This window comes from Poromitra crassiceps, assembly GCF_964638095.1.
Source record: "Poromitra crassiceps genome assembly, chromosome: 4".
NCBI classification, from domain to species: domain Eukaryota; kingdom Metazoa; phylum Chordata; class Actinopteri; order Beryciformes; family Melamphaidae; genus Poromitra; species Poromitra crassiceps.
This window is the reverse complement of record NC_139626.1, coordinates 20,138,895-20,161,394: the sequence shown is the minus strand read 5'-3', so window position 1 is coordinate 20,161,394 and position 22,500 is coordinate 20,138,895.

Sequence of the window (22,500 nt, the reverse complement as noted above, 5' to 3'; positions counted from 1 at the left end):
AGCATGCATGGAATGGATGGACATGGGGTCACAGTGACCTTGAACTTTGACTCAGTTTATCACTGTGTCAAAGTGGGCGTTTGAGCCAAATTTGAAGAAATTCCCTCACTGGTCTTCTTCTTTTGATTTTCTGTTGATGCAGTTTATGTTTCTGTAGGTGGTTTTCTTTGTTCAGTGGCTATCGCCTATACTGTATCAGGCTAGCTATCGCCGCTCATGCTCACTATCCAGTACTCGGTTTACTCCAAACAGGCTGCTGTTGCTGTTGCACCAGAGGCACCTTTTCCCAGGAAAGCCCTACCAGACACTGGCTGTTTAGAACAGCAACATGTAAAAGTTATGTTATATACTGTATATTTATGTTATATCAATATAGCCGATAGAGAGCAGCAAAACAGACAGTTATTCCTAATGTATAAAAGTTGTGGATTACTTTGAGTCTCCTCACCCACAGACACACACACACACACACACACACACACACACACACACACACACACACACACACACACACACACACACACACACACACACACACACACACACACACACACACACACACACACAGCTCTGTTCATGTTCTAAAGATATTTCACACATTTTGTTCTTTCTTAAAATGTGTCTAGTGGATCATTTATCAACGAGACATGTTGATGGGCCTCAGTCAGACATGTAAGTGTGTGTCTGGGTCAACAGTCTGAGTGGTATTGTACAGGACCGCTGGTTTGCCTAGCCCCCCGTTGGCCTGGCCCTCCGAGCTAAGACGAAACCACTCCCCTTCATCACTAGGAACACTGTTGCAGTTGCGGGTCAGTGCTGTAAATCACATACACATGCACTCGCAAGCACACGCACACACACACACGCACATGCACACGCACACACACGTCTGGATAATGTTCACACTGCCACCACTCAGGGGAATTTTGAGGACACCCCCCCCCCCCACGCGCACACACACACACACACACACACACACACACACACACACACACACACACACACACACACACACACACACACACACACACACACACACACACACACACACACACACACACACACACCACTCAGCCCCTTTATGTTTCCTCGCTTTCTCCTTCCATTCCTCCCGCTAACAATCAAAGGCCATATGGCAAACATATTCCTATGCTTCATTGGCTTTTATGGCCGTGGTTTAAAGAATGGGCCATGGGTTGGTTCAGGGGACCACGGGTTAGTCCAGGGGGCCGGCTTGAAGGGCAAAATAATATAGTCTGCCCTCGGTCCATTAGATAGCCTTTATTTCTATGAGTGCAGTCACCAGCAGGCACCCTGGGACCATTCAAAGCACCCTGGTTAATTAGGAAAGAAAAACAAGCCCATAACGTGCCAGCGCTGTGCACCGCTGCTGATTTCTTCTGCACCTCTGCACTTGTTCCCTCGCTGCTTCATTCCATCACACGGCCGCAGTCGAGCGCGCTTCATCGGCAGATTCAGCAGCCGTGTGAAATAGATGGCTGAAGAAAAAGTGATGACATTCTGCTCCAAGTGTCTCACTCACAGATGAAAGTGACATTGGGCCCCTCTCGACTGCCTGCATAAAAGTCATTCACTCCACTTCAAAAGTCAATGGTCCACAGTCTTTTGGCAGGAGTGCCCAAGACAGTAAAGGACCACCAAAGCTAAAATACACTGGAGTGTTACGTTGAGGAAATGAATTCACACTCATATACATATTCACTGTGATTCTTTTCCTTACTGGCAGAGAGCAATAATTCAACGGCTTCTTTTGGAAACCTGAAGTTAATGCTTTCCACTAAGCCCGCCCGTCCAGGACCTTTGGTGACACAGTACCTCTCAGACGAATGTGCCCATTTCTGACATCAAAAACGAGCTACCAAAACCTGGGAGGAAACGGAAAGCTCGACAGAATAATAAAGAAGTCAATCTTGAAGCCATTTCATGCCTATTGGGCTCATTCTGCAAGGTGGAGTTTTGAGTTTACCCTCTCTCCTTTCTTTCCGCAGTGGCTTTTTTACAGCATGCCGTAAGTCACTCGGACAGCGTACTGCACCCCGCCGTTGACCTGCATCTGGACAGCATCTGGGGTCACTGAAGTCACCCTGACAAGTGCTAAACCATCTGGAGACTTCCTGCTCCACTTCGACGGGTCACCGTGAGGAGGGGTGACGACGGGTCACCGTCAGGAGGGATGAAGATGACGGGTCACCGTGAGGAGGGATGAAGATGACGGGTCACCGTGAGGAGGCGTGACGACGGGTCACCGTGAGGAGGGGTGACGATGAAGGGTCACTGTGAGGAGGGATGAAGATGACGGGTCACCGTGAGGAGGGATGAAGATGACGGGTCACCGTGAGGAGGGATGAAGATGACGGGTCACCGTGAGGAGGGGTGACGATGACGGGTCACCGCGAGGAGGGGTGACGATGACGGGTCACCGTGAGGAGGGATGAAGATGACGGGTCACCGTGAGGAGGGATGAAGATGACGGGTCACCGTGAGGAGGGATGAAGATGACGGGTCACCGCGAGGAGGGGTGACGATGACGGGTCACCGTGAGGAGGGATGAAGATGACGGGTCACCGTGAGGAGGGATGAAGATGAAGGGTCACCGTGAGGAGGGATGAAGATGACGGGTCACCGCGAGGAGGGGTGACGATGACGGGTCACCGTGAGGAGGGGTGATGATGACAGGTCACCGTGAAGAGGGATGAAGATGACGGGTCACCGTGAGGAGGGATGAAGATGACGGGTCACCGCGAGGAGGGATGAAGATGACGGGTCACCGCGAGGAGGGGTGACGATGACGGGTCACCGTGAGGAGGGATGAAGATGACGGGTCACCGTGAGGAGGGATGAAGATGAAGGGTCACCGTGAGGAGGGATGAAGATGACGGGTCACCGCGAGGAGGGGTGACGATGACGGGTCACCGTGAGGAGGGGTGATGATGACAGGTCACCGTGAAGAGGGATGAAGATGACGGGTCACCGTGAGGAGGGATGAAGATGACGGGTCACCGCGAGGAGGGGTGACGATGACGGGTCACCGTGAGGAGGGGTGACGATGAAGGGTCACCGTGAGGAGGGGTGATGATGACAGGTCACCGTGAGGAGGGGTGATGATGAAGGGTCACCGTGAGGGGTGATGATGACAGGTCACCGTGAGGAGGGGTGATGATGAAGGGTCACCGTGAAAAGGGGTGACGATGAAGGGTCACCGTGAGGAGGGGTGATGATGATGGGTCACCGTGAGGAGGGGTGATGATGAAGGGTCACCGTGAAGAGGGGTGACGATGACGGGTCACCGTGAGGAGGGCTGACAATATCGGCTACTACAATGGAGGAATGATGGAATGGGGATTGGAGAGGGAAAGACATGAAGCTGGAGAAAAGAGAGGAGAGGCAAACCATTAACCAACTAGATTTTAGAGGATAGGATAATTTACCTAGCGCAGTGATTCCCAAACTGTGGGCTGCGGCCCACTAGTGGGCTGTGGAGGTAATGCAGGTGGGCCCCGAGTGGTCTGCCAACACTTTTAGCAGGCAATCAAATGGCTGTAGCAGGGTCATTTCTAAAGCTACAGTGGAGATCCTGTTATCAGAAGAAACTAGAAGACCTAAGGCATCCATTGATACCAAGCAAAATATGCTAGCTTGTCGTGAAGGGGGCTAAATAATGCTCCAAACGCAGGTTAAATTTTGGCGAGGGAAAACTATTTCAAAGGGGTCCCTTGACCTCTCAGCTCAATTTATCTGAATGAAAATTGGCTCAATGGGCACCAATGAGTCTCCCCTTTACAGATAAGGTAGCGGTTTTCACAGCCTAGCATTATAGCTTGTGGATTGATTTCTTGTTGTTGCTCATCACATTTTGTCTCAACAAATGTGTTATGCATGCAAATACTTGTGATGAGTAAGGGGGGAGAAAATGTTGGCAATCTGCTTTTGGGTATTTTGCCGAAATGTTTTTGTATGTGGATGGATTATTAATTTCCCTTATGCACAAGTTCACATGCTCTGTTAATGAAATAAAAAATATATAATATAAGAAAAACATATAGGGAAATACATCATCCTAAGTCTCGTGTGTTAATCAGAGTTGTAAAGGGTTGGGTAGGCCCCGGAAGATTTTCAGATTTCAAAGTGGGCCGAGGCATTCTTAAGTTCTTAAGAGAATGCTGTGTATAACCTTAGCTATTGTAGGTTATTATACATTATTATACATTATTCAACAGTATGGAGGATATAATATTCCCACATACCACTTATCACTTTAAAGAAGTTTAAAAATGAGACATTCTCTATTGAGAAATGCTCCACTGATATGTTATATTAAGTACTTGCGGCTGCTAAAATGGAAATGATTAGATATGAGTAGATACTGTTCCCTGGAGGCATCCATTCCAAAACATCCCCCTCTTCCTCTTGATGTTATTCTCCATTTTTCTTCTTCTCTCTCTTCTCTCATTCGTCTGACATGGAGCGACTGAAAGGGCCGTTCCGTATTCAGATATGCAAGCAGCTTCTGGTGAAGGGTGAAGGAGTCAAGAGAAACATTCCAGGCCAAATAGAAAACAAGTGTCCTTGAAAGAACATGGATACTGTCTTTGGTAGTGAGAGCGGTGCCAAGGGGGATAACATCCCAGCGACACAAGATGGAGAGCACTGAAGAGGGGAGCGAGCGAGCCCGGTGCCCCAAAACTACTTGAGACACTTGAAAGGCTTTCTGTGTGGAGCCCTGGGGTACAGAGAGGCGCTCAGGATGAAGGATCCTGGTGCAGGAAGTAAACAAGGTCCTGCGAAAACAGGGGGAAATGTTTAAGTCGGAGAGGATGGAGGGATGGAGGGATAAAAGAGGAGGTGACCCAGGCCGACGGGCGTTAATCATGTGATGGGGAGGTTTGTCAGAGCGATGTGAGGAGGAGGAGGAGGAGGAGGAGGAGGAAGTGAAGGACAGAATAGAAGTGATAATTGATAACAGATGACAGAGTGGTTAGTCTCAGGTGCAAGCTGTGGGACACACCAGGATGTTGTACCCACAGCTAATTGCACCATGGGTGGTGCAGTCACTGAGGGCCATTGTTCAATGGCTGCTGCATCTCCAGGCCGCCTTGTAATTAAAGAAGTCATTAGGATCCGGAAAGGCACAAAGATGGCATCAGATAGAGAGTACTATGTCATTTGTCAAAGTCGGCTAGAGAAAACGAAATATATAGGGATAGAAATATTGAAAGAAGTTGATAAAAGGAGGGTTTGGAAGGCACTCGGCTTTTAAACCATGGATTGAATGTGTTGTGGAAATGAAATTGTCAAGTGTGGTAATGTCTGATCGTTAATTTGAGAGAGTGGACACACCTGCATGCACACACAGAGGGGGTATGAGGCAGAGAGCAGCCCATGATGGCACCTATATCTCAGGCTGTATACCTGTCTGGGCCTTCAGCAAATCACTGCTAACAAGGAAGGAAAACAGAATCAATGTGGAGGGGTCATTCCTCAGTCAGGAGAGACAAGTGAACCATGCATGCTGTCCTGCTTGTGTAGAGAGACAAGCAAACCATGCATGCTGTCCTGCTTGTGTAGAGAGACAAGTGAACCATGCATGCTGTCCTGCTTGTGTAGAGAGACAAGCAAACCATGCATGCTGTCCTGCTTGGGTAGCAGTTGATGAGTTGCCAGCCACCACCAGCCTTTATGATAATTTTCACTAATCTTTCAAGACCCACAGAATATTTTGTTCTATGAATATGTAAACAGTGAATATATCAAAACAAAGAAAGAACAGAGCCTCTATTTTCATACAAATAAATTATTCTAGCGTCATTCGTTCTTTTTTCATCAACACTTGAATCTAGGTCGTTTTCATCAAAAACGGTCGCTTTCAGACAAATGCGAGATACATCAAATTGCAGAGCCGGAGACCCAGCGCCCTGCCCACGATGTACAGTCTCAGACTGCCAGATGTACATTCTCAGACCGGACACATTTTTAGACCTGGCTACTCCTTCAAAAATAAAAGCCGCTATTGTGAGTGAGGCAGGCGAGCAGCGGCCAAACACGTTAGCTACAGCTAGATGGCAAAGTCTGCATAAGCAAGCAAGCAACCCAACGTTGGATACGTTTATAATTCCCGTGATCCCGGGGGACGGCTGGCTGTCTGTATCCCGGGAGCGTAAGCGATCCAATTCTCCGTCTAGATATCCCCAGTGCCCACTACACTATAGTTCTGTGTTCAACGTCCAGACTCCAGACTCAGTAAAGCTGATGGTGCCTTCAAGGTCCATTCAGTAAAAAATGATGATGTGTTCAAATGTAATTTTGTAAAATATAAATAAACTAAAGAAAAATGTATTTTAATTAAACTATGCTTAAAGGCATAACATGAAAATAAATGAAAAAAAAAAAAAGTAAATAATTTGTAGATTTTGTAGATGTATGTGGTTTTTGTGTTTTTGTTCTTTTATGTTATTGGAATTGGAATTTTATAATAAAAATGTGACCACAAAAAAAACAAAGAATCCGTTGTCGACCCCTAATTAAGTCGGTATCAGTACTCGTATCAGCAAGTAGTACCCAAATGTAAGTACTCGTACTCGGTCTGCAAAAAAGTGGTATCAGTGCATCCCTAGTGGCGACCATGATCTTTTAGACGGACAATCTTTCGCTCCACTACAACAACCAACTACTGAACGACAGCATCAAAGACAGAGCTGGGCGTAGCAGACGCTTGTGCTATCCGGTTTACCAAAGTGGTCATCATCCAGGCAGTTCAAACCACTCCAGCTGGGGCTACAACACCGACGAGCTAAGCTGTTGACTTATTCATCTCTTATTTATAAATCATGCTCCAGCTTCTGATCTTTCTTTCTTACGTTAATACTCCAGTTATAACTAGGCTCTGTTCCAGTCACTCCCATTAGAAATATTACAAACACGCCCTTGCTTATACTATTGTGTATGGATAGTATTGGTGGCTTAAAGCATGACATGATGTGTAAGCATGGATGTTAAAGAGACATACCATAATAAATATTACAGCTTAGCGCCTGTTCTGTTGCAACCACAAGTGTAACAATAATAAGAGTTATGCTTTAAAGTAAAATGAGTATGGCACAAAGGAGTAAGAACAGTTACAGGAGCTGGGAAACGCCTACCTGGCAATTCACACATTGGAGGTAATGGAGAACATGCACTGAACCAATGTTCAATCTGCATGATACAGTGATTCAGCCATTAAGACACCTTTTATCATCTAAGCCCTCTTCAGAGAGAATCAATGCTGACAGGATCGAGAGTTGTTGATTGCACTGAATGTTCTTCAATTGCGTGGAATCAATAGGAGCTCTCGGTTCATTCTCTATTGAGCTAATGGTAAATGCGATGGGAGCCTGGGAAGCGCTTCTCATTAACCGAAACGAGGTTTTAATGATGTCTCCTCTCATTAAGACTGATGATAAGAATTGATCTTACTGCTGTCCATTGACTGCCTACTGTTTGACCTTTGGACCCTAGGTTACAGTGGTTAAACTGTAAGCCTGCCTGAGCAGTCTCACACAAGGTCAGCTGGCCTACATCTGTCTCACTTTAGTGTAGACCCACACATGTAGCCACAGCTCAAGGCTGAGGAGAAGACGGTGGAGGTGGAAGATATGGAGTTCAGAAATGATGATGATGATGATGAGGAGGATAATAGAGAAGATGGAGAAGGAGGTAGATGTAAAGGTGGATGAGGTAGATGATGATGGTGAAGATAATCCACTTGGAGGTGTTGCTGATGTTGCACTCTTTGCCCTCTCTCTCTATACCCTGGGGCTCTGTCTCCCAGCTGATCCCACAGACCCTGTCTCCCCTCCGCAGACCCTGTCTACACCACCCTAGGCCCTACACCACCCTCCCCAGTGAGCCACCATAGCCTGCAGGTAGAAATGACAAATGACTGACAGAGTCTGGGCACCTTGTTGTCAGTGTTCAGGGACTCCAGCGGGGCCCTCGGCGGTCGTTAAAGAAGACCAGGGGCACGGCGGGGGACGCCCCAGATGATCTCCCCTCCGTGCCCTCCGCTCACCTCTTTATATGCTAATGACTCTATTTATGAAGCTGTCCGATGTGCTAATTTGTAACAGCTTGGCCAATCAGTGGGGAGCTTTTTGGTTGCCATGGCGCCGCTCAGCAGGAGCTCCATGGTACCAGGGTGAGTTCTAAAGGCGGCAGGTGGAAAGCAGGGCCATTTGGTTCCTGTCCTGTCAACTCACTTCCTTCATCTGGCTGTGGGCACCAGCTGTGCCCCTCTAGTACAAGTCCTGACCCCAAGATAACCACCACAGGGAGGTCAACTTACCTCGTTTAGATCTGGAGTCTTCCCCCTGTCCTCTTAAAATACTGCTGTCAGACATATCGAATAAGCCCAAAGCTGTAGTCTACTATCAGGTGGAACTGAAATGAACATTTCTTAAAACCCTCAAATACATTGATGATTGAGTGAAGAGAAGAGCACTGTAGAGATGTTTACCAAGCCTGAATTGACAGTTGTTAAAATCAAAAGAGACTTGCTCTCCACGTACGTTAAATATGCGTCAGTCTCCTGAATTAGTTTTTCAACTGCTGAGCACACATTCATTCCTCTGTTGGTCTAAGAGTTAAGTAGTCAAATGACAGTTTATTCCTTCAAAAAAATCCACAAAATCACTGGGAGACATTTGGATGCTAATGTGAGTAAGCAGAATGAAAGAGGTGATCCCTTTGCTCTCAGAGGCCGCAAGTGCACTAAAAATCCACAACAATCACCTCTAAATGAACCTCCTTTCCACTGAAGACGGTGACCCAACAATAAGACCTAACCTCCTTTCCACTGAAGACAGTGACCCAACAATAAGACCTAACCTCCTTTCAACATGCCGTCAAATCGCTCATTATGTCATTAATGAGCTGTTGTAAAAACACATTGTCTTTGGCAGCAGCAGCAGCAGGGGTGAGGGGAAGAGAAGGTGGGGAGGGGGGCTACATTCACAACAATAGAAAGTTTCACTGTAAAGAACTGCCATCACAAGGAATTCCTCCCTCCTCCTACTTGCACTGCTACCCAAGCCTGCGTTGCAATTAGGCCAGGCGACCGAGGAGGGACACAATCGGGCCGTTTCCCTATTAACAGATGTAAGGGCTTCTGCCATTGGACCTGCTGGTGATTAACAGATGGAAGAGCTTCTGCCATTGGACCTGCTGGTGATTAACAGATGGAAGAGCTTCTGCCATTGGACCTGCCGCTGATTCCAATGATGAGAAGCCCCTGCAGTTCTTTCGGGTGAAGATGAGATGGTGGGAGGAAGAGGCAGGAAGACAATGGCATTTGCTATACTCTCACTGAGGCCTGCTAACTGCCAGCTAAAAGAGGATAATGGGAGATTGATTAGGCCTAATGGATTAATTCTTTAACGAATGTCATTTGCCGACAATTTCCCCCTCTTATTCCCTGTCTTCTGTGCTCCTCGAGCGAAGAGGAAAAGTGCTTTCACATGCGGTAAATCAGACACTGGCCGTTGAAACCTCTGTTGCTTTCTCAGCAGCGCACAATACACTTTTGTTTCCGAAATTGTTGGCACTTGGACAGCAGCCACTCTTGACTTTATAATAGCCAGTGTTCTGCATTGATTGTCATTTAAAGTCAAAGCATGGATTTCAACAGAATGTTGTATTTATAAGTGAAACGCGGCGCGTGGTTGACAGATGATGTATCCTGCATGCTTGTCATCTTTACCTCAAACCCACAGACAAATTAACATCAACGGAGCTCACTTAGACCTCACTTAGAATGATGCTGTTTGAATGGTTTTAGAGCCATGGCTTGTACAAACAAGTCTGTCAAAACCCTGGAAACTTGGCATGGCCATAAACAGTGCAAAACAATTTGCACTTACTGTATCAGAAGAGAAAGGGCACGGCTGTAAACGTCACGGAATGTCAGGGCACTGCGGTTGACGGGGCAGGAAGAAACCCAAATGAGCATCATTAACTGGAAATAAAACTCCTGCAAGCAGGTACATGCGAGACAAAGGGGGCACTTCATTTTGGCTTGTTTAGCTGCCATGTCGGTTATAGGCCCAGACGAGACGACGAAGGCCTACAACACATACGCATTTGATGGGACCACGATGCATCGACTAGAACACTCCGTCCCACCTTTACCTAAAAGTCACGAACCTACTCCAGCCACCCCCGTGTCACTCATGAACCTACTCCAGCCACCCCCGTGTCACTCGTGAACCTACTCCAGCCACCCCCGTGTCACTCGTGAACCTACTCCAACCACCCCCGTGTCACTCGTGAACCTACTCCAGCCACCCCCGTGTCACTCGTGAACCTACTCCAGCCACCCTCGTGTCACTCGTGAACCTACTCCAACCACCCCCGTGTCACTCGTGAACCTACTCCAGCCACCCTCGTGTCACTCGTGAACCTACTCCAACCACCCCTGTGTCACTCGTGAACCTACTCCAGCCACCCTCGTGTCACTCGTGAACCTACTCCAACCACCCTCGTGTCACTCGTGAACCTACTCCAACCACCCCTGTGTCACTCGTGAACCTACTCCAGCCAGCCTCGTGTCACTCGTGAACCTACTCCAACCACCCTCGTGTCACTCGTGAACCTACTCCAACCACCCCTGTGTCACTCGTGAACCTACTCCAACCACCCTCGTGTCACTCGTGAACCTACTCCAACCACCCCTGTGTCACTCGTGAACCTACTCCAGCCACCCCCGTGTCACTCATGAACCTACTCCAGCCACCCCCGTGTCACTCGTGAACCTACTCCAGCCACCCCCGTGTCACTCGTGAACCTACTCCAGCCACCCTCGTGTCACTCGTGAACCTACTCCAACCACCCTCGTGTCACTCGTGAACCTACTCCAGCCACCCTGTGTCACTCGTGAACCTACTCCAGCCACCCCGTGTCACTCGTGAACCTACTCCAGCCACCCCCGTGTCACTCGTGAACCTACTCCAGCCACCCTCGTGTCACTCGTGAACCTACTCCAACCACCCTCGTGTCACTCGTGAACCTACTCCAGCCACCCTGTGTCACTCGTGAACCTACTCCAGCGACCCTCGTGTCACTCGTGAACCTACTCCAGCCACCCCCGTGTCACTCGTGAACCTACTCCAGCCACCCCCGTGTCACTCGTGAACCTACTCCAGCCACCCCGTGTCACTCGTGAACCTACTCCAGCCACCCCCGTGTCACTCGTGAACCTACTCCAGCCACCCCGTGTCACTCGTGAACCAGCCACCCCCGTGTCACTCGTGAACCTACTCCAGCCACCCTCGTGTCACTCGTGAACCTACTCCAGCCACCCCCGCGTCACTCGTGAACCTACTCCAGCCACCCCCGCGTCACTCGTGAACCTACTCCAGCCACCCTCGTGTCACTCGTGAACCTACTCCAGCCACCCCCGTGTCACTCGTGAACCTACTCCAGCCACCCTCGTGTCACTCGTGAACCTACTCCAGCCACCTCCGTGTCACTCGTGAACCTACTCCAGCCACCCCCGTGTCACTCGTGAACCTACTCCAGCCACCCCCGTGTCACTCGTGAACCTACTCCAGCCACCCCCGTGTCACTCGTGAACCTACTCCAGCCACCCCCGTGTCACTCGTGAACCTACTCCAGCCACCCCCGTGTCACTCGTGAACATACTCCAGCCACCCTCGTGTCACTCGTGAACCTACTCCAGCCACCTCCGTGTCACTCGTGAACCTACTCCAGCCACCCTCGTGTCACTCGTGAACCTACTCCAGCCACCCCCGTGTCACTCGTGAACCTACTCCAGCCACCCTCGTGTCACTCGTGAACCTACTCCAGCCACCTCCGTGTCACTCGTGATTTGTCGTTGCCAAATTAGGCTCCAATTAGAAGTAATGGGCCTTGCAGTGTAAAATGTATGAGCATGTGGATTTGATTAAGCACAGCAAAGGCTGGAGTGTGATTGTTATTTCTGAGGGCAAGCATTAATACTGTTCACTGTTTCAAAGCATTACAGAAATGTTTAAGAAGTTTCTTCATAATTGTGTCTTTAGAGCAGATATTTTAAAAAACAATTTTAATTAGCACCCCCCCCCCCCCCCAAAAGGAAAGAAACAGATGGAGCAATGGTCTCGGTGCTCCCACCATAAGATTCTTTAATCATGGAAAATACCTCAGAACAAATTCAACATGAGGTTCGATGTCGTTAAACCTTAAAAAACCTTCTTGTTTAACCCTTTAGTTGCTGCCCTGCAGAAATCTGTCTTTGACAAAGAAACAGCGATGGCATGGAGCTAATGAGGGAGTGTGTTGAAATGAGTTAACCCCTTGTGTTGACCATTGATGGAGGCGGACAGAGCCTTGTGCTCCACTGTCACAGTTCAGCTGTGTTTGGTGTCCAGGGTGCACACAGGTTAGTCATCGATGCCTGCCCTACCCCCCCCCCCCCCATACACACACACACACACACACACACACACACACATGCACGCACGCACACACACACACACACGCACACATGCATGCACGCGCACGCACACACAAACAGACGCACACACAAACAGACACACACACACACACACGCACGCACGCACGCTCGCACGCACGCAAGCACACACTCACACACACACACACACACACACACACACACACACACACACACACACACTCGCTTTCTCTTTCTCTCCTCCTTTGTCCCTGTATCTCAAAGCAGACTCAAAGAGGGCATTGAGTCGACCTGGAGTGCCCACACACACCATTGCACATGAAAAACTGATAGGTTCCTTTCTAGCCTTTGGAGGTATAAGCCCTGAGCCTTGAGGTCCCCATTGTCTCAGTGCACTTTGACACAAAGGCCACAATGAGAGTCCTATCTCCACCTATACCGCCGCCTCAGAGGAAGGGCCAGAGAGCCATTCACCCCACCATTAACCCTTGTGGCGGGCTCTGGAAGCCAGAGAATGGAGGAGTTCCAGCGTAACACCCTGCTCCATACACCTCCTCCACCCTCCACCCTGCTCCATACACCTCCGCCACCCTCCCCGACAGACCAGCACCCCCCCTCCTGCTCCATACACCTCCGCCACCCTCCCCTCCATACACCTCCGCCACCCTCCACCCTGCTCCATACACCTCCGCCACCCTCCCCGACAGACCAGCACCCCCCCTCCTGCTCCATACACCTCCGCCACCCTCCCCGACAGACCAGCACCCCCCCTCCCCGACAGACCAGCACCCCCCCTCACACCCTCCCCGACAGACCAGCACCCCCCCTCCTGCTCCATACACCTCCGCCACCCTCCCCGACAGACCAGCACCCCCCCTCCCCGACAGACCAGCACCCCCCCTCACACCCTCCCCGACAGACCAGCACCCCCCCTCCTGCTCCATACACCTCCGCCACCCTCCCCGACAGACCAGCACCCCCCCTCCCCGACAGACCAGCACCCCCCCTCACACCCTCCCCGACAGACCAGCACCCCCCCTCACACCCTCCCCGACAGACCAGCACCCCCCCTCACACCCTCCCCGACAGACCAGCACCCCCCCTCACACCCTCCCCGACAGACCAGCACCCCCCCTCACACCCTCCCCGACAGACCAGCACCCCCCCTCCCCGACAGACCAGCACCCCCCCTCACACCCTCCCCGACAGACCAGCACCCCCCCTCCGGCGGTCCAGCCCCCTTTTGTCCCATTGTCCCCTGAGTGATGGATTCTGGTGGAGGGGAGGACAATTAGGGCCACAGAGAGTTCCACAGGCTTGATTGGCAACTTTAGCTCCACAAACTGTCAAGAGAGAAGGCATGAATAACAAGGGTACTCCCAACCCCTCAAGAGGAGAGGGGGCAAGGGGCCGAGTGTTGATACATAGTCATCATAATGATAAAGGAAGAAGTCCTGGTATGGCTATGGCCTTTTCTCTGGTGGGTTAACTTGAATGCTGATAGAGGAGGATGGCTAGTTAATAGTGAGCAGGCCCAAGAGAAAAGAACATGCAGATATGTTGGGGGCGTAGAGGGGGCTGATAATGTTTCACGTAGGACTCCTTTTGAAGCACAGGGGCATTATAAATGCTAAATAGCCAGCCGGACACAGCTGATCACCATGGCCGGGCTATGGTGATCAGCTGTGTCCGGCAGGCAAGCCTGCGGCAATCAATACGTGAATGGAGACCAGGTGGTGACGGCGCCATTGAAAAAGAGAGAGGGGGAGGAGTTGGATTTTACCAAGCGGAGATGGAGTGAATGCACAATGCAAGTTAAAAGAGGGAGATCATAACAACGATTGGACACTCTTGCACACATCAGCGGCAAAGCTTTGATTAAGCACAAGCCAAGAGACAAGAGGATCAATAGTTGTGGGTACGCTCCCAAAGCCCCGGGCAGGACATATGTACAGGAGTGACCCAACAGCACTGCTGACTGATCTTATGACTGGACATATGTACAGGAGTGACCCAACAGCACTGCTGACTGATCTTATGACTGGACATATGTACAGGAGTGACCCAACAGCACTGCTGACTGATCTTATGACTGGACATATGAGTGACCCAACAGCACTGCTGACTGATCTTATGACTGGACATATGAGTGACCCAACAGCACTGCTGACTGATCTTATGACTGGACATATGTACAGGAGTGACCCAACAGCACTGCTGACTGATCTTATGACTGGACATATGTACAGGAGTGACCCAACAGCACTGCTGACTGATCTTATGACTGGACATATGTACAGGAGTGACCCAACAGCACATATGAGTGACCCAACAGCACTGCTGACTGATCTTATGCCTGGACATATGAGTGACCCAACAGCACTGCTGACTGATCTTATGACTGGACATATGTACAGGAGTGACCCAACAGCACTGCTGACTGATCTTATGACTGGACATATGAGTGACCCAACAGCACTGCTGACTGATCTTATGACTGGACATATGAGTGACCCAACAGCACTGCTGACTGATCTTATGACTGGACATATGTACAGGAGTGACCCAACAGCACTGCTGACTGATCTTATGACTGGACATATGAGTGACCCAACAGCACTGCTGACTGATCTTATGACTGGACATATGAGTGACCCAACAGCACTGCTGACTGATCTTATGACTGGACATATGTACAGGAGTGACCCAACAGCACTGCTGACTGATCTTATGACTGGAAATATGTACAGGAGTGACCCAACAGCACTGCTGACTGATCTTATGACTGACTGTAAAGGTCATGTTACCTGACCAGCGTTTTGAGGCTATCTCTATTGTTGCTTTTTCCCATAGTTATAACAATTACATATTACAATACTTTGTTTTTTAAAAGCCAACGTTAGCCACATTGTGCTTGTCCCATTCATACATCCTGACTCAATCTAGAAGCAATATTGTCCATCTAATTTGCTAAGTAAGTTGCCCGCGCGTATATTCACCTTCAGGTTATAGATACACAGAGTCCCTACCAGCTGTTTCACTCACTTTCCTTTTGCGTTATATTCTTTTAGTGTCTCATTATCAAGCTACATCTGAAAATCGTATATATGTCCACAATATTCCTAAATCCAACACACTCATATCCTCCCTGCAATATGTTGCTACTGTTTTAACCATCACCACTTTAACAATGGAAACCATTCCACCTGTTCCTTGAGCAAATGTATTCATAATGATGGAGTTTTGCAGGCCATGTGATCCCCAGCTGCTTTGCCATGTCTAATGTGATCCAGGTACGGGTTAAGCCGACAGTTAACTCTAATCCGTGTGCATTGGAGACTCTCTTATAGCAACTGTAATGCAAACATCATGTAGAGACTTGCAGAGCTGCTTAAGATGATTGTGGCATTTAACTTAAAGGAGGCAAACATTAAAAGATAAGCTAGGCCCGTAAAGCGTTTCACATTCATATGGATCAGATGGAATGGGAATCCCCTCTCTTCTCACTCAACAGAACTGCATCCCATGACAAGATGAGTGCAAGAAGATGAAACCTCCATGCTGATTGGTGAACAAAGTGAAACACTAAACCTGGGTGTTTCTTATTGGCCGTTTTTGGTTTAATGTGTTTTTAAGTGCACCAATATACTAAAAGGCAGTGCTGCCATATGCTGGGGTGCCTTGTTCTAGTTAATCAAATGATAAATCACCAACTCAGAACAGATGCTGTATGCTATAGCCACAACTACACTCATCTGGCTTGATTTAAAGAAAAAACACTGGCAGTGTGTGTGTGTGTGTGTGTGCAGGCATGTGTGTGCGCGTGCACGTGCGTGCGTGCATGTGTGTGCGTGTGTGTGTACGTGCATGTGTGTGTGTGTGCGTGCATCCGTGCGTGCGCATGCGTGTGTGTGTGTGATGTGTGAGTGTGCATGTTTGAGAAAGAGAAACAGAGACCGTGTGTGTGTGTGTGTGTGTGTGTGTGTGTGTGCATGTTTGAAAAAGAGAAACAGAGACAGTATAAGAGAGACAGCGAAATACAAAGTTGGAGACACAAAGACAGAGAGATCGAGAAAGAGGAATAAACAAACACAGTGAGAGAGTGAGAGAGAGAGAGAGAGTGAAAACACACCCTTTGCATTAAATGCCTTCACATGAATCAAGTTACTTAATTATTCTTCATAAATCACTATGAAGCAATATGTTAATTGTGTACATGACAGCAAGTGTACTAAGTATAAGCTTGACTCACAAACGTGTTTTATGTGTTCTGTTACAAGTGAGCAGATTCCCTCATTTCATTTGCATTTGCAATATCAGCCCGTATTGATATGCCCTCCGGGTTACATGCTCTTTAATGAACTCCACATGGGTGGGAATAATCATAGTCATTTTCATCAACTGAATGTTAATCATATTTCCCTTCTCCTGCTTTAATTATTGCCATGCTGCAAGCCGGTTGCATTCGTTAATGTAATTAATTAGCATTTATTTTACTCCCCGCCAACCCCCCCTTCCCCCCCAAATAATGTAAGTCTTTTCTCATTTAGTGAGCTGGGGTCGGGAGCAGAGTAGAATGCTGGGGCGGCAGAAAGCTGCTAAAAGGGTGATTATACTGTTGATTAGGTGTTGATAACCCAGGGATCGATACTGTGAATATGAAGCTCATTACTTGCACTGCTTTTGGCAGCTAGGTAGATGATGCAGAGGGGAAGCTAATCACAGTGGGAATAGAGGCTGCTCTTATTATCGCATGGTTATTGAATATGGCCACTCTGGCTTTGACCCTCGCATTTCTTATTCATGACTCTCTGTCTAATATAAATGGATGCTGAGGAATGTGAGTTTATTCTACTGTGGCACTCACTGCAAGGCAGTCTGGCTACCGATATCACATTCATATATTACAGCAACACATGATACCATTCAACAAAGTGTTCTTTACGCGATGCCGGTTTTCTTGAGAATGAAGCCTTCATGAAATGCAAGTTTGCTGAAATCAAGAAGGTCTCTCGGTTCTCTCTGTGGCAGTTCAACTTTATTTGAATGAATTAGCGTGATGCATAGCATACCACATGTTGAATCTGTCCATTAATAACCTGCTCGGAGGATCAACTCACTTTGAACCTGCGGAGGGTGGAGAGAGACACTGTGGGCTGATCAGCCCGAGCTCCCCTGGTGAGAGTGTAATTACAAGGCTCTGAGATGTCGACCTCCGTGTGTGTGTGTTTGTGTGTGTGTGCGCGCGCGTGTGTGTGTGTGTGTGTGTGTGTGTGTGTGCGCGTGTGTGTGTGTGCGTGTGTGTGTGAGTGGGCTGGAATTGGAATAATCTTGTCATTTGGCTACCTGGAAAGGGGCCTGCTATCACAAAGTCTTTTGATGTCAGCACGGAGGAGGATGGCGAGTACCGATTGTTAGATGCTCTGGTCCTTTTCAGGCACCATTGCTCTTTCTCCTGACAGGAAAGACTGTTGGTGGCATTTGGATCCCTCTGATTTGCATTGCACATCCAAAGCGCTTCTTCTATAATAAATGAAGCAATCAGAGACTCGTATGATGGGATAGAAACCTCACAGCAGATCAATGTGTTTCAGGCAAGCGATTCTTTCTTCTGGCGATAAGTCGCTGTTCTGCCGTGAGCATTTGGTGACATATCTCTTTTTTTTTAGCCCTCTTGTTTTCAAACACTGGTGGATTTGTAGAGACTGATGACATTTCAGATGTCACACAGTGAAGACAAAACACGGGGACAAGAGAAAAAGACGAGACTTTTGTTTATCATCACTCAGACTCCTTTTTCAAAGAGATGTGATAACGGTCTTCTTTCAGCACTTCCATTATAGGATGCAGACAGTATTTTGTCTTGCAAAAAAGCCAGTGTCAATGCATAGCAGAGGGAAATGAGCAGATAACAGAGTGGGTGACCATGTTACCCAGGTAACATGTGCAGCATAATTATGTGTATTTTTGTTGTTTTGGATAATTTGTCCAATAAAGTTTTTATAGTCATTTTTGTTAAATGTCTCACAGCCAACAAACGTTCTAGCAAAGTCTCACATTTTCTGGAGCTATTTGATCATTCTGAAAGTAAGAATGAAAAACATGCCCCTGGTTAGTCTGGGACCTGCAGTCATCTCACAGAGAGAGAGAGAGAGAGGGCCACAGACAGGGAGGCCGTCATAAACACGGGCAGAGAATGATAAGGCTCGTCTCACCGTAAAACTGTTAACACCACACTTTTACTGGAGGGGCACATGGTGGGGAGGCAGCGACGCTAAGGAGAGAGGGGGGGGATGAGAGAGAGAGAGGGGGGGGGGGGAGAGAGGGAGAGAGGGGGGGGGGGGAGAGGGGGAGAGAGAGAGAGGAGGGGGGGGGGGGGGGGGGGAGAGTGAGAGGGAGAGGGGGAGAGAGAGAGGAAAACGGAGAAAACAAAGTCTCGTCCACATATCTCCACATCCCCACGCACCCATTCCCTCCCTCATGCACTCCTCTATTTGTTGTCCATCCCTCTATCCACGCGTGCATCAAAGCCAACCAAACATGAATCCATACAGGAGGCTTCTTGGTTATCTGTTGAAGACTTGTTTCAGCGCCGCCTTGTTTGAGGGGATTTGAGGGGCAGGAACATGAATGGGCGAAGGCCTTCTGGATTCCCAGCCTCTATCTTATGATAATGGTCAGCGTGGCCGGTATGATGAATGCCAGGCGGCTTCTTATCTCAGTGGGACAGCTTGGCTGTGGGGAGGGAGGCCTGGACACTCAGGAAGACAACAAGAAGCTGTTCTGAAATAACAAGGGCTTATCTCTGCTAGCTAGCTATAACGCTATCTGTGTCTGTTGTTGTTGTTGTTTGTGTGTTAGTGTGTGTATGTTGGGGCAAGTGGCATAGATAAGGGTGTTTCGTTGAATATTTGTACGAGTGTCCTGTGTGTGTATGTGTTTATAATGCATGCATACTATAGACCGTATAATAAATATGGACATAGTGGGGCGTCCGGGTAGTGTAGTGGTAAAGTCCCTGCCTACCAACGCGAGGGGCACAGGTTCGCATCATCAGCATCCATACAGGCACAATTGGCTCGTGTCTGCGGGAGGGAAGCCGGTTTGAGGGTATTTGTCCTGGTCGCTGCACTAGCGCCTCCTCTGGTCGGTCGGGGCCCCTGTTCAGAGCGAAGGGAACTGGTTGGAATAGCGTGATCCTCCCACGTGCTACGTCCTACCGGTGGACCTCCCCGCTGTCAGGTGAAAAGAAGCGGCTGGCTACTGCTCATGTCTCGGAGGAAGCATGGTGCTAGTTTCGGCTCTCCCCAGATCGGCAGAGGGTGGAGCAGCGACCGGGCCAGCAGGGGGAATAAAAGTACAATTGGGGAGAAAAATTAGATATATATATTTTTTGACATAGCTACCGTGATGTAGAGCGGCCCTTGACCAAAGATTTTCTTAGTCCACTAATAGTCGTTAGTTCAAGGGATTGATCGATTAGTTGATTAGTCGTCACACATCCTTGGTTCCCCAGCAATACACCTGCCAAGTGTGAAGTAGACCGGACAGACCCTTGTCAAGATATAGTGTCTCTCTCACTCACTCACTCACTCACTCACTCACTCACTCACTCACTCACTCACTCACTCACTCACTCTCTCACACACACACACACACACACACACACACACACACACACACACACACACACACACACACACACACACACACACACACACACACACACACACACACACACACACAGACACACAGTCATATAGTGTGAAAAGCAAAACGACTCAAAGACTCCTGACAGACAGACAGACAGACAGACAGACAGACAGACAGACAGACAGTTGTAGCCTATAGTGTGAAAGGAACAGAGACTGACAACTGATGAGGATCTTGTAGTCTGTAGATCAGCCATTAGTTTTTGGACTCCTGTTTTGAAGCTTCGTGGTTGGCATTTTCACAGTCACCATCTTGGTTATTTGGACCCAGAAGTGACGTCAATTTGGACAAAAAGAGCCGCAGTGCCGCCTGCTGTTAGTCCGTGATCAGGAGCTGCACGATCACTGGACATGTCCTGTCAACCACGCCCCAAAACATAGTCCGCTTTACAGTCCATTTTCCTCGAAATACACCGTGATTTACAAAATGAACATCATGTATTGAAGAAGACTTGAAACTAGCAATTGAGACCATAAACTCATTAGGAAAGTGTTTACTGAGATCATAAATCAAGTGAGAAGTAGGGTCATTTTCCCATTCACTCCATACAATCAGACTTTTTTTTTGCAGCCAGTGGAGTCGCCCCCTGCAGCTATTCGAAAGAATGCAGGTTTGAGACACTTCCGCATTGGTTTCACGCACGGAGCTACGAGCTACCCCCTTGGTGCATGATGTTCCTCGCTGTATGGAACAGGACAGGTGCATCGCTGCCTCGGGGGGGGGGGGGGGGACCTCTGATCCACCCAGCTCACATTTCAGAAATTGATAAGTGATGACGAGCAGATAACCTTTCCCGTTTAAGGAGTGAGGCAAGCGTTCAAAAAGCACATGTACTGTGTCCTACATACACACATCAGCTCCATACACGCATGCATCTGTTTAGCATTGAAACCATCTGTTGAACACATCTGCAGCATTATGATTATAATAAATAACCCATACATTTAATAGCAGGCTGATATTGAACCCACATTGACTTGTAGATCTATTCTGAATGACATGCTGCTGACAAAACACTGTCGAGCATCTTCTATCAATAAATATCTTATTCAACAGGTACACTGGTCGTAATCAGAGTCAGAGAAAACCATGCATGCATAGAAATATTTTGGAAAGCACTGGTTCATTGGGGGACGGGGGCCAATTGAGACCAATGATGGATGGTAGGTATTATGGTGTTGGACATGGATGAAATGTGTAAACTGTAAGTAAGGTAGGAAGTTCTTGCCAGCTGGGGAGGGAGAGGGGATGTGACAGGATGGGAGCTGGCTGTCTGTCCATCACTGTACATGGGAGGTTGGGTTACAGTGGAGGCATTAGGCCAGATTAGGGGGGTTAGCAGGGGGCACTGTCTGTCTCTCCGCTGGCACTTGGAGAGGACTGGGGCTGGCCCGGGGACCCGACCGGACACGCAGCTGTTATTGGCTGCTCTCTAGACACTCCGGCGTCCAGTAAAACCGTGCATGTGCGTTAATATTTGTTTTGCCAGTGTGTCTGTGTTAGGATTGCACCGTGTGTGTTTCGCGTACTTTTTGTAGGCATCTACATGTAGGCAAGCACTCATTCATTTCCGCGTCCACCCCATCCGGCTGCATGACGGAGGATAGTCCTCTGTGATGTGGTGAGTCTGGTGACTGTACTGGTAGCTCATCTCAACTCTCCTGTTGAGATGGGGCACGGTGGCGCAGTCGGTAGCGATGTCGCCTCACAGCTAGAAGGTCCTGAGTTCGATTCTCGCCTGGGACGCTGTGGGCGCTGGAGTTGTGTCCCCCCCATATCTTCAGTGCCTACTGCCCAGGTGGGTTATCTCGTCGAAAGGGCCTTTCTGTGTGGAGTTTGCATGTTCTCCCCGTGCTCCCCAGGGGGTTCCTCCGTACATAACCCCCCACTAAAAACATGCAGAAGATCGTCATCCGACCAGTGACGACAACATCCGAAGTTGGTCCCCGGGTGCTGGAAAGAAAAAGCGACCACTGCTCCTGGCCTGCGCCCCGGAGGAAAGGACAAGCCAGGATGGGTCAAATGCAGAGGACAAATTTCACCGGCCACCGTCAGCATGAGTGTGTTTGTGGCCGCATGCATGTGTTGGTGTGTGACTGTGTCACAATAAAAGACGGGCTTGTCCGTCACTAACTGTGTTTTCCTCAGGGCTGCGGCTCAGTACTAATGAGAGGCCATTATCACTGGTGAGTACACTGATAAGAGAGTTCTGACACTGCCCAGGAATAGCTGCATGACGCTCGTATCGCCAAAGTAAATCCTCAGCAACATCTCCTTTCCTCTCTCTTTATCCATTAACTCAAATGTTCCTCCCCTCTGTC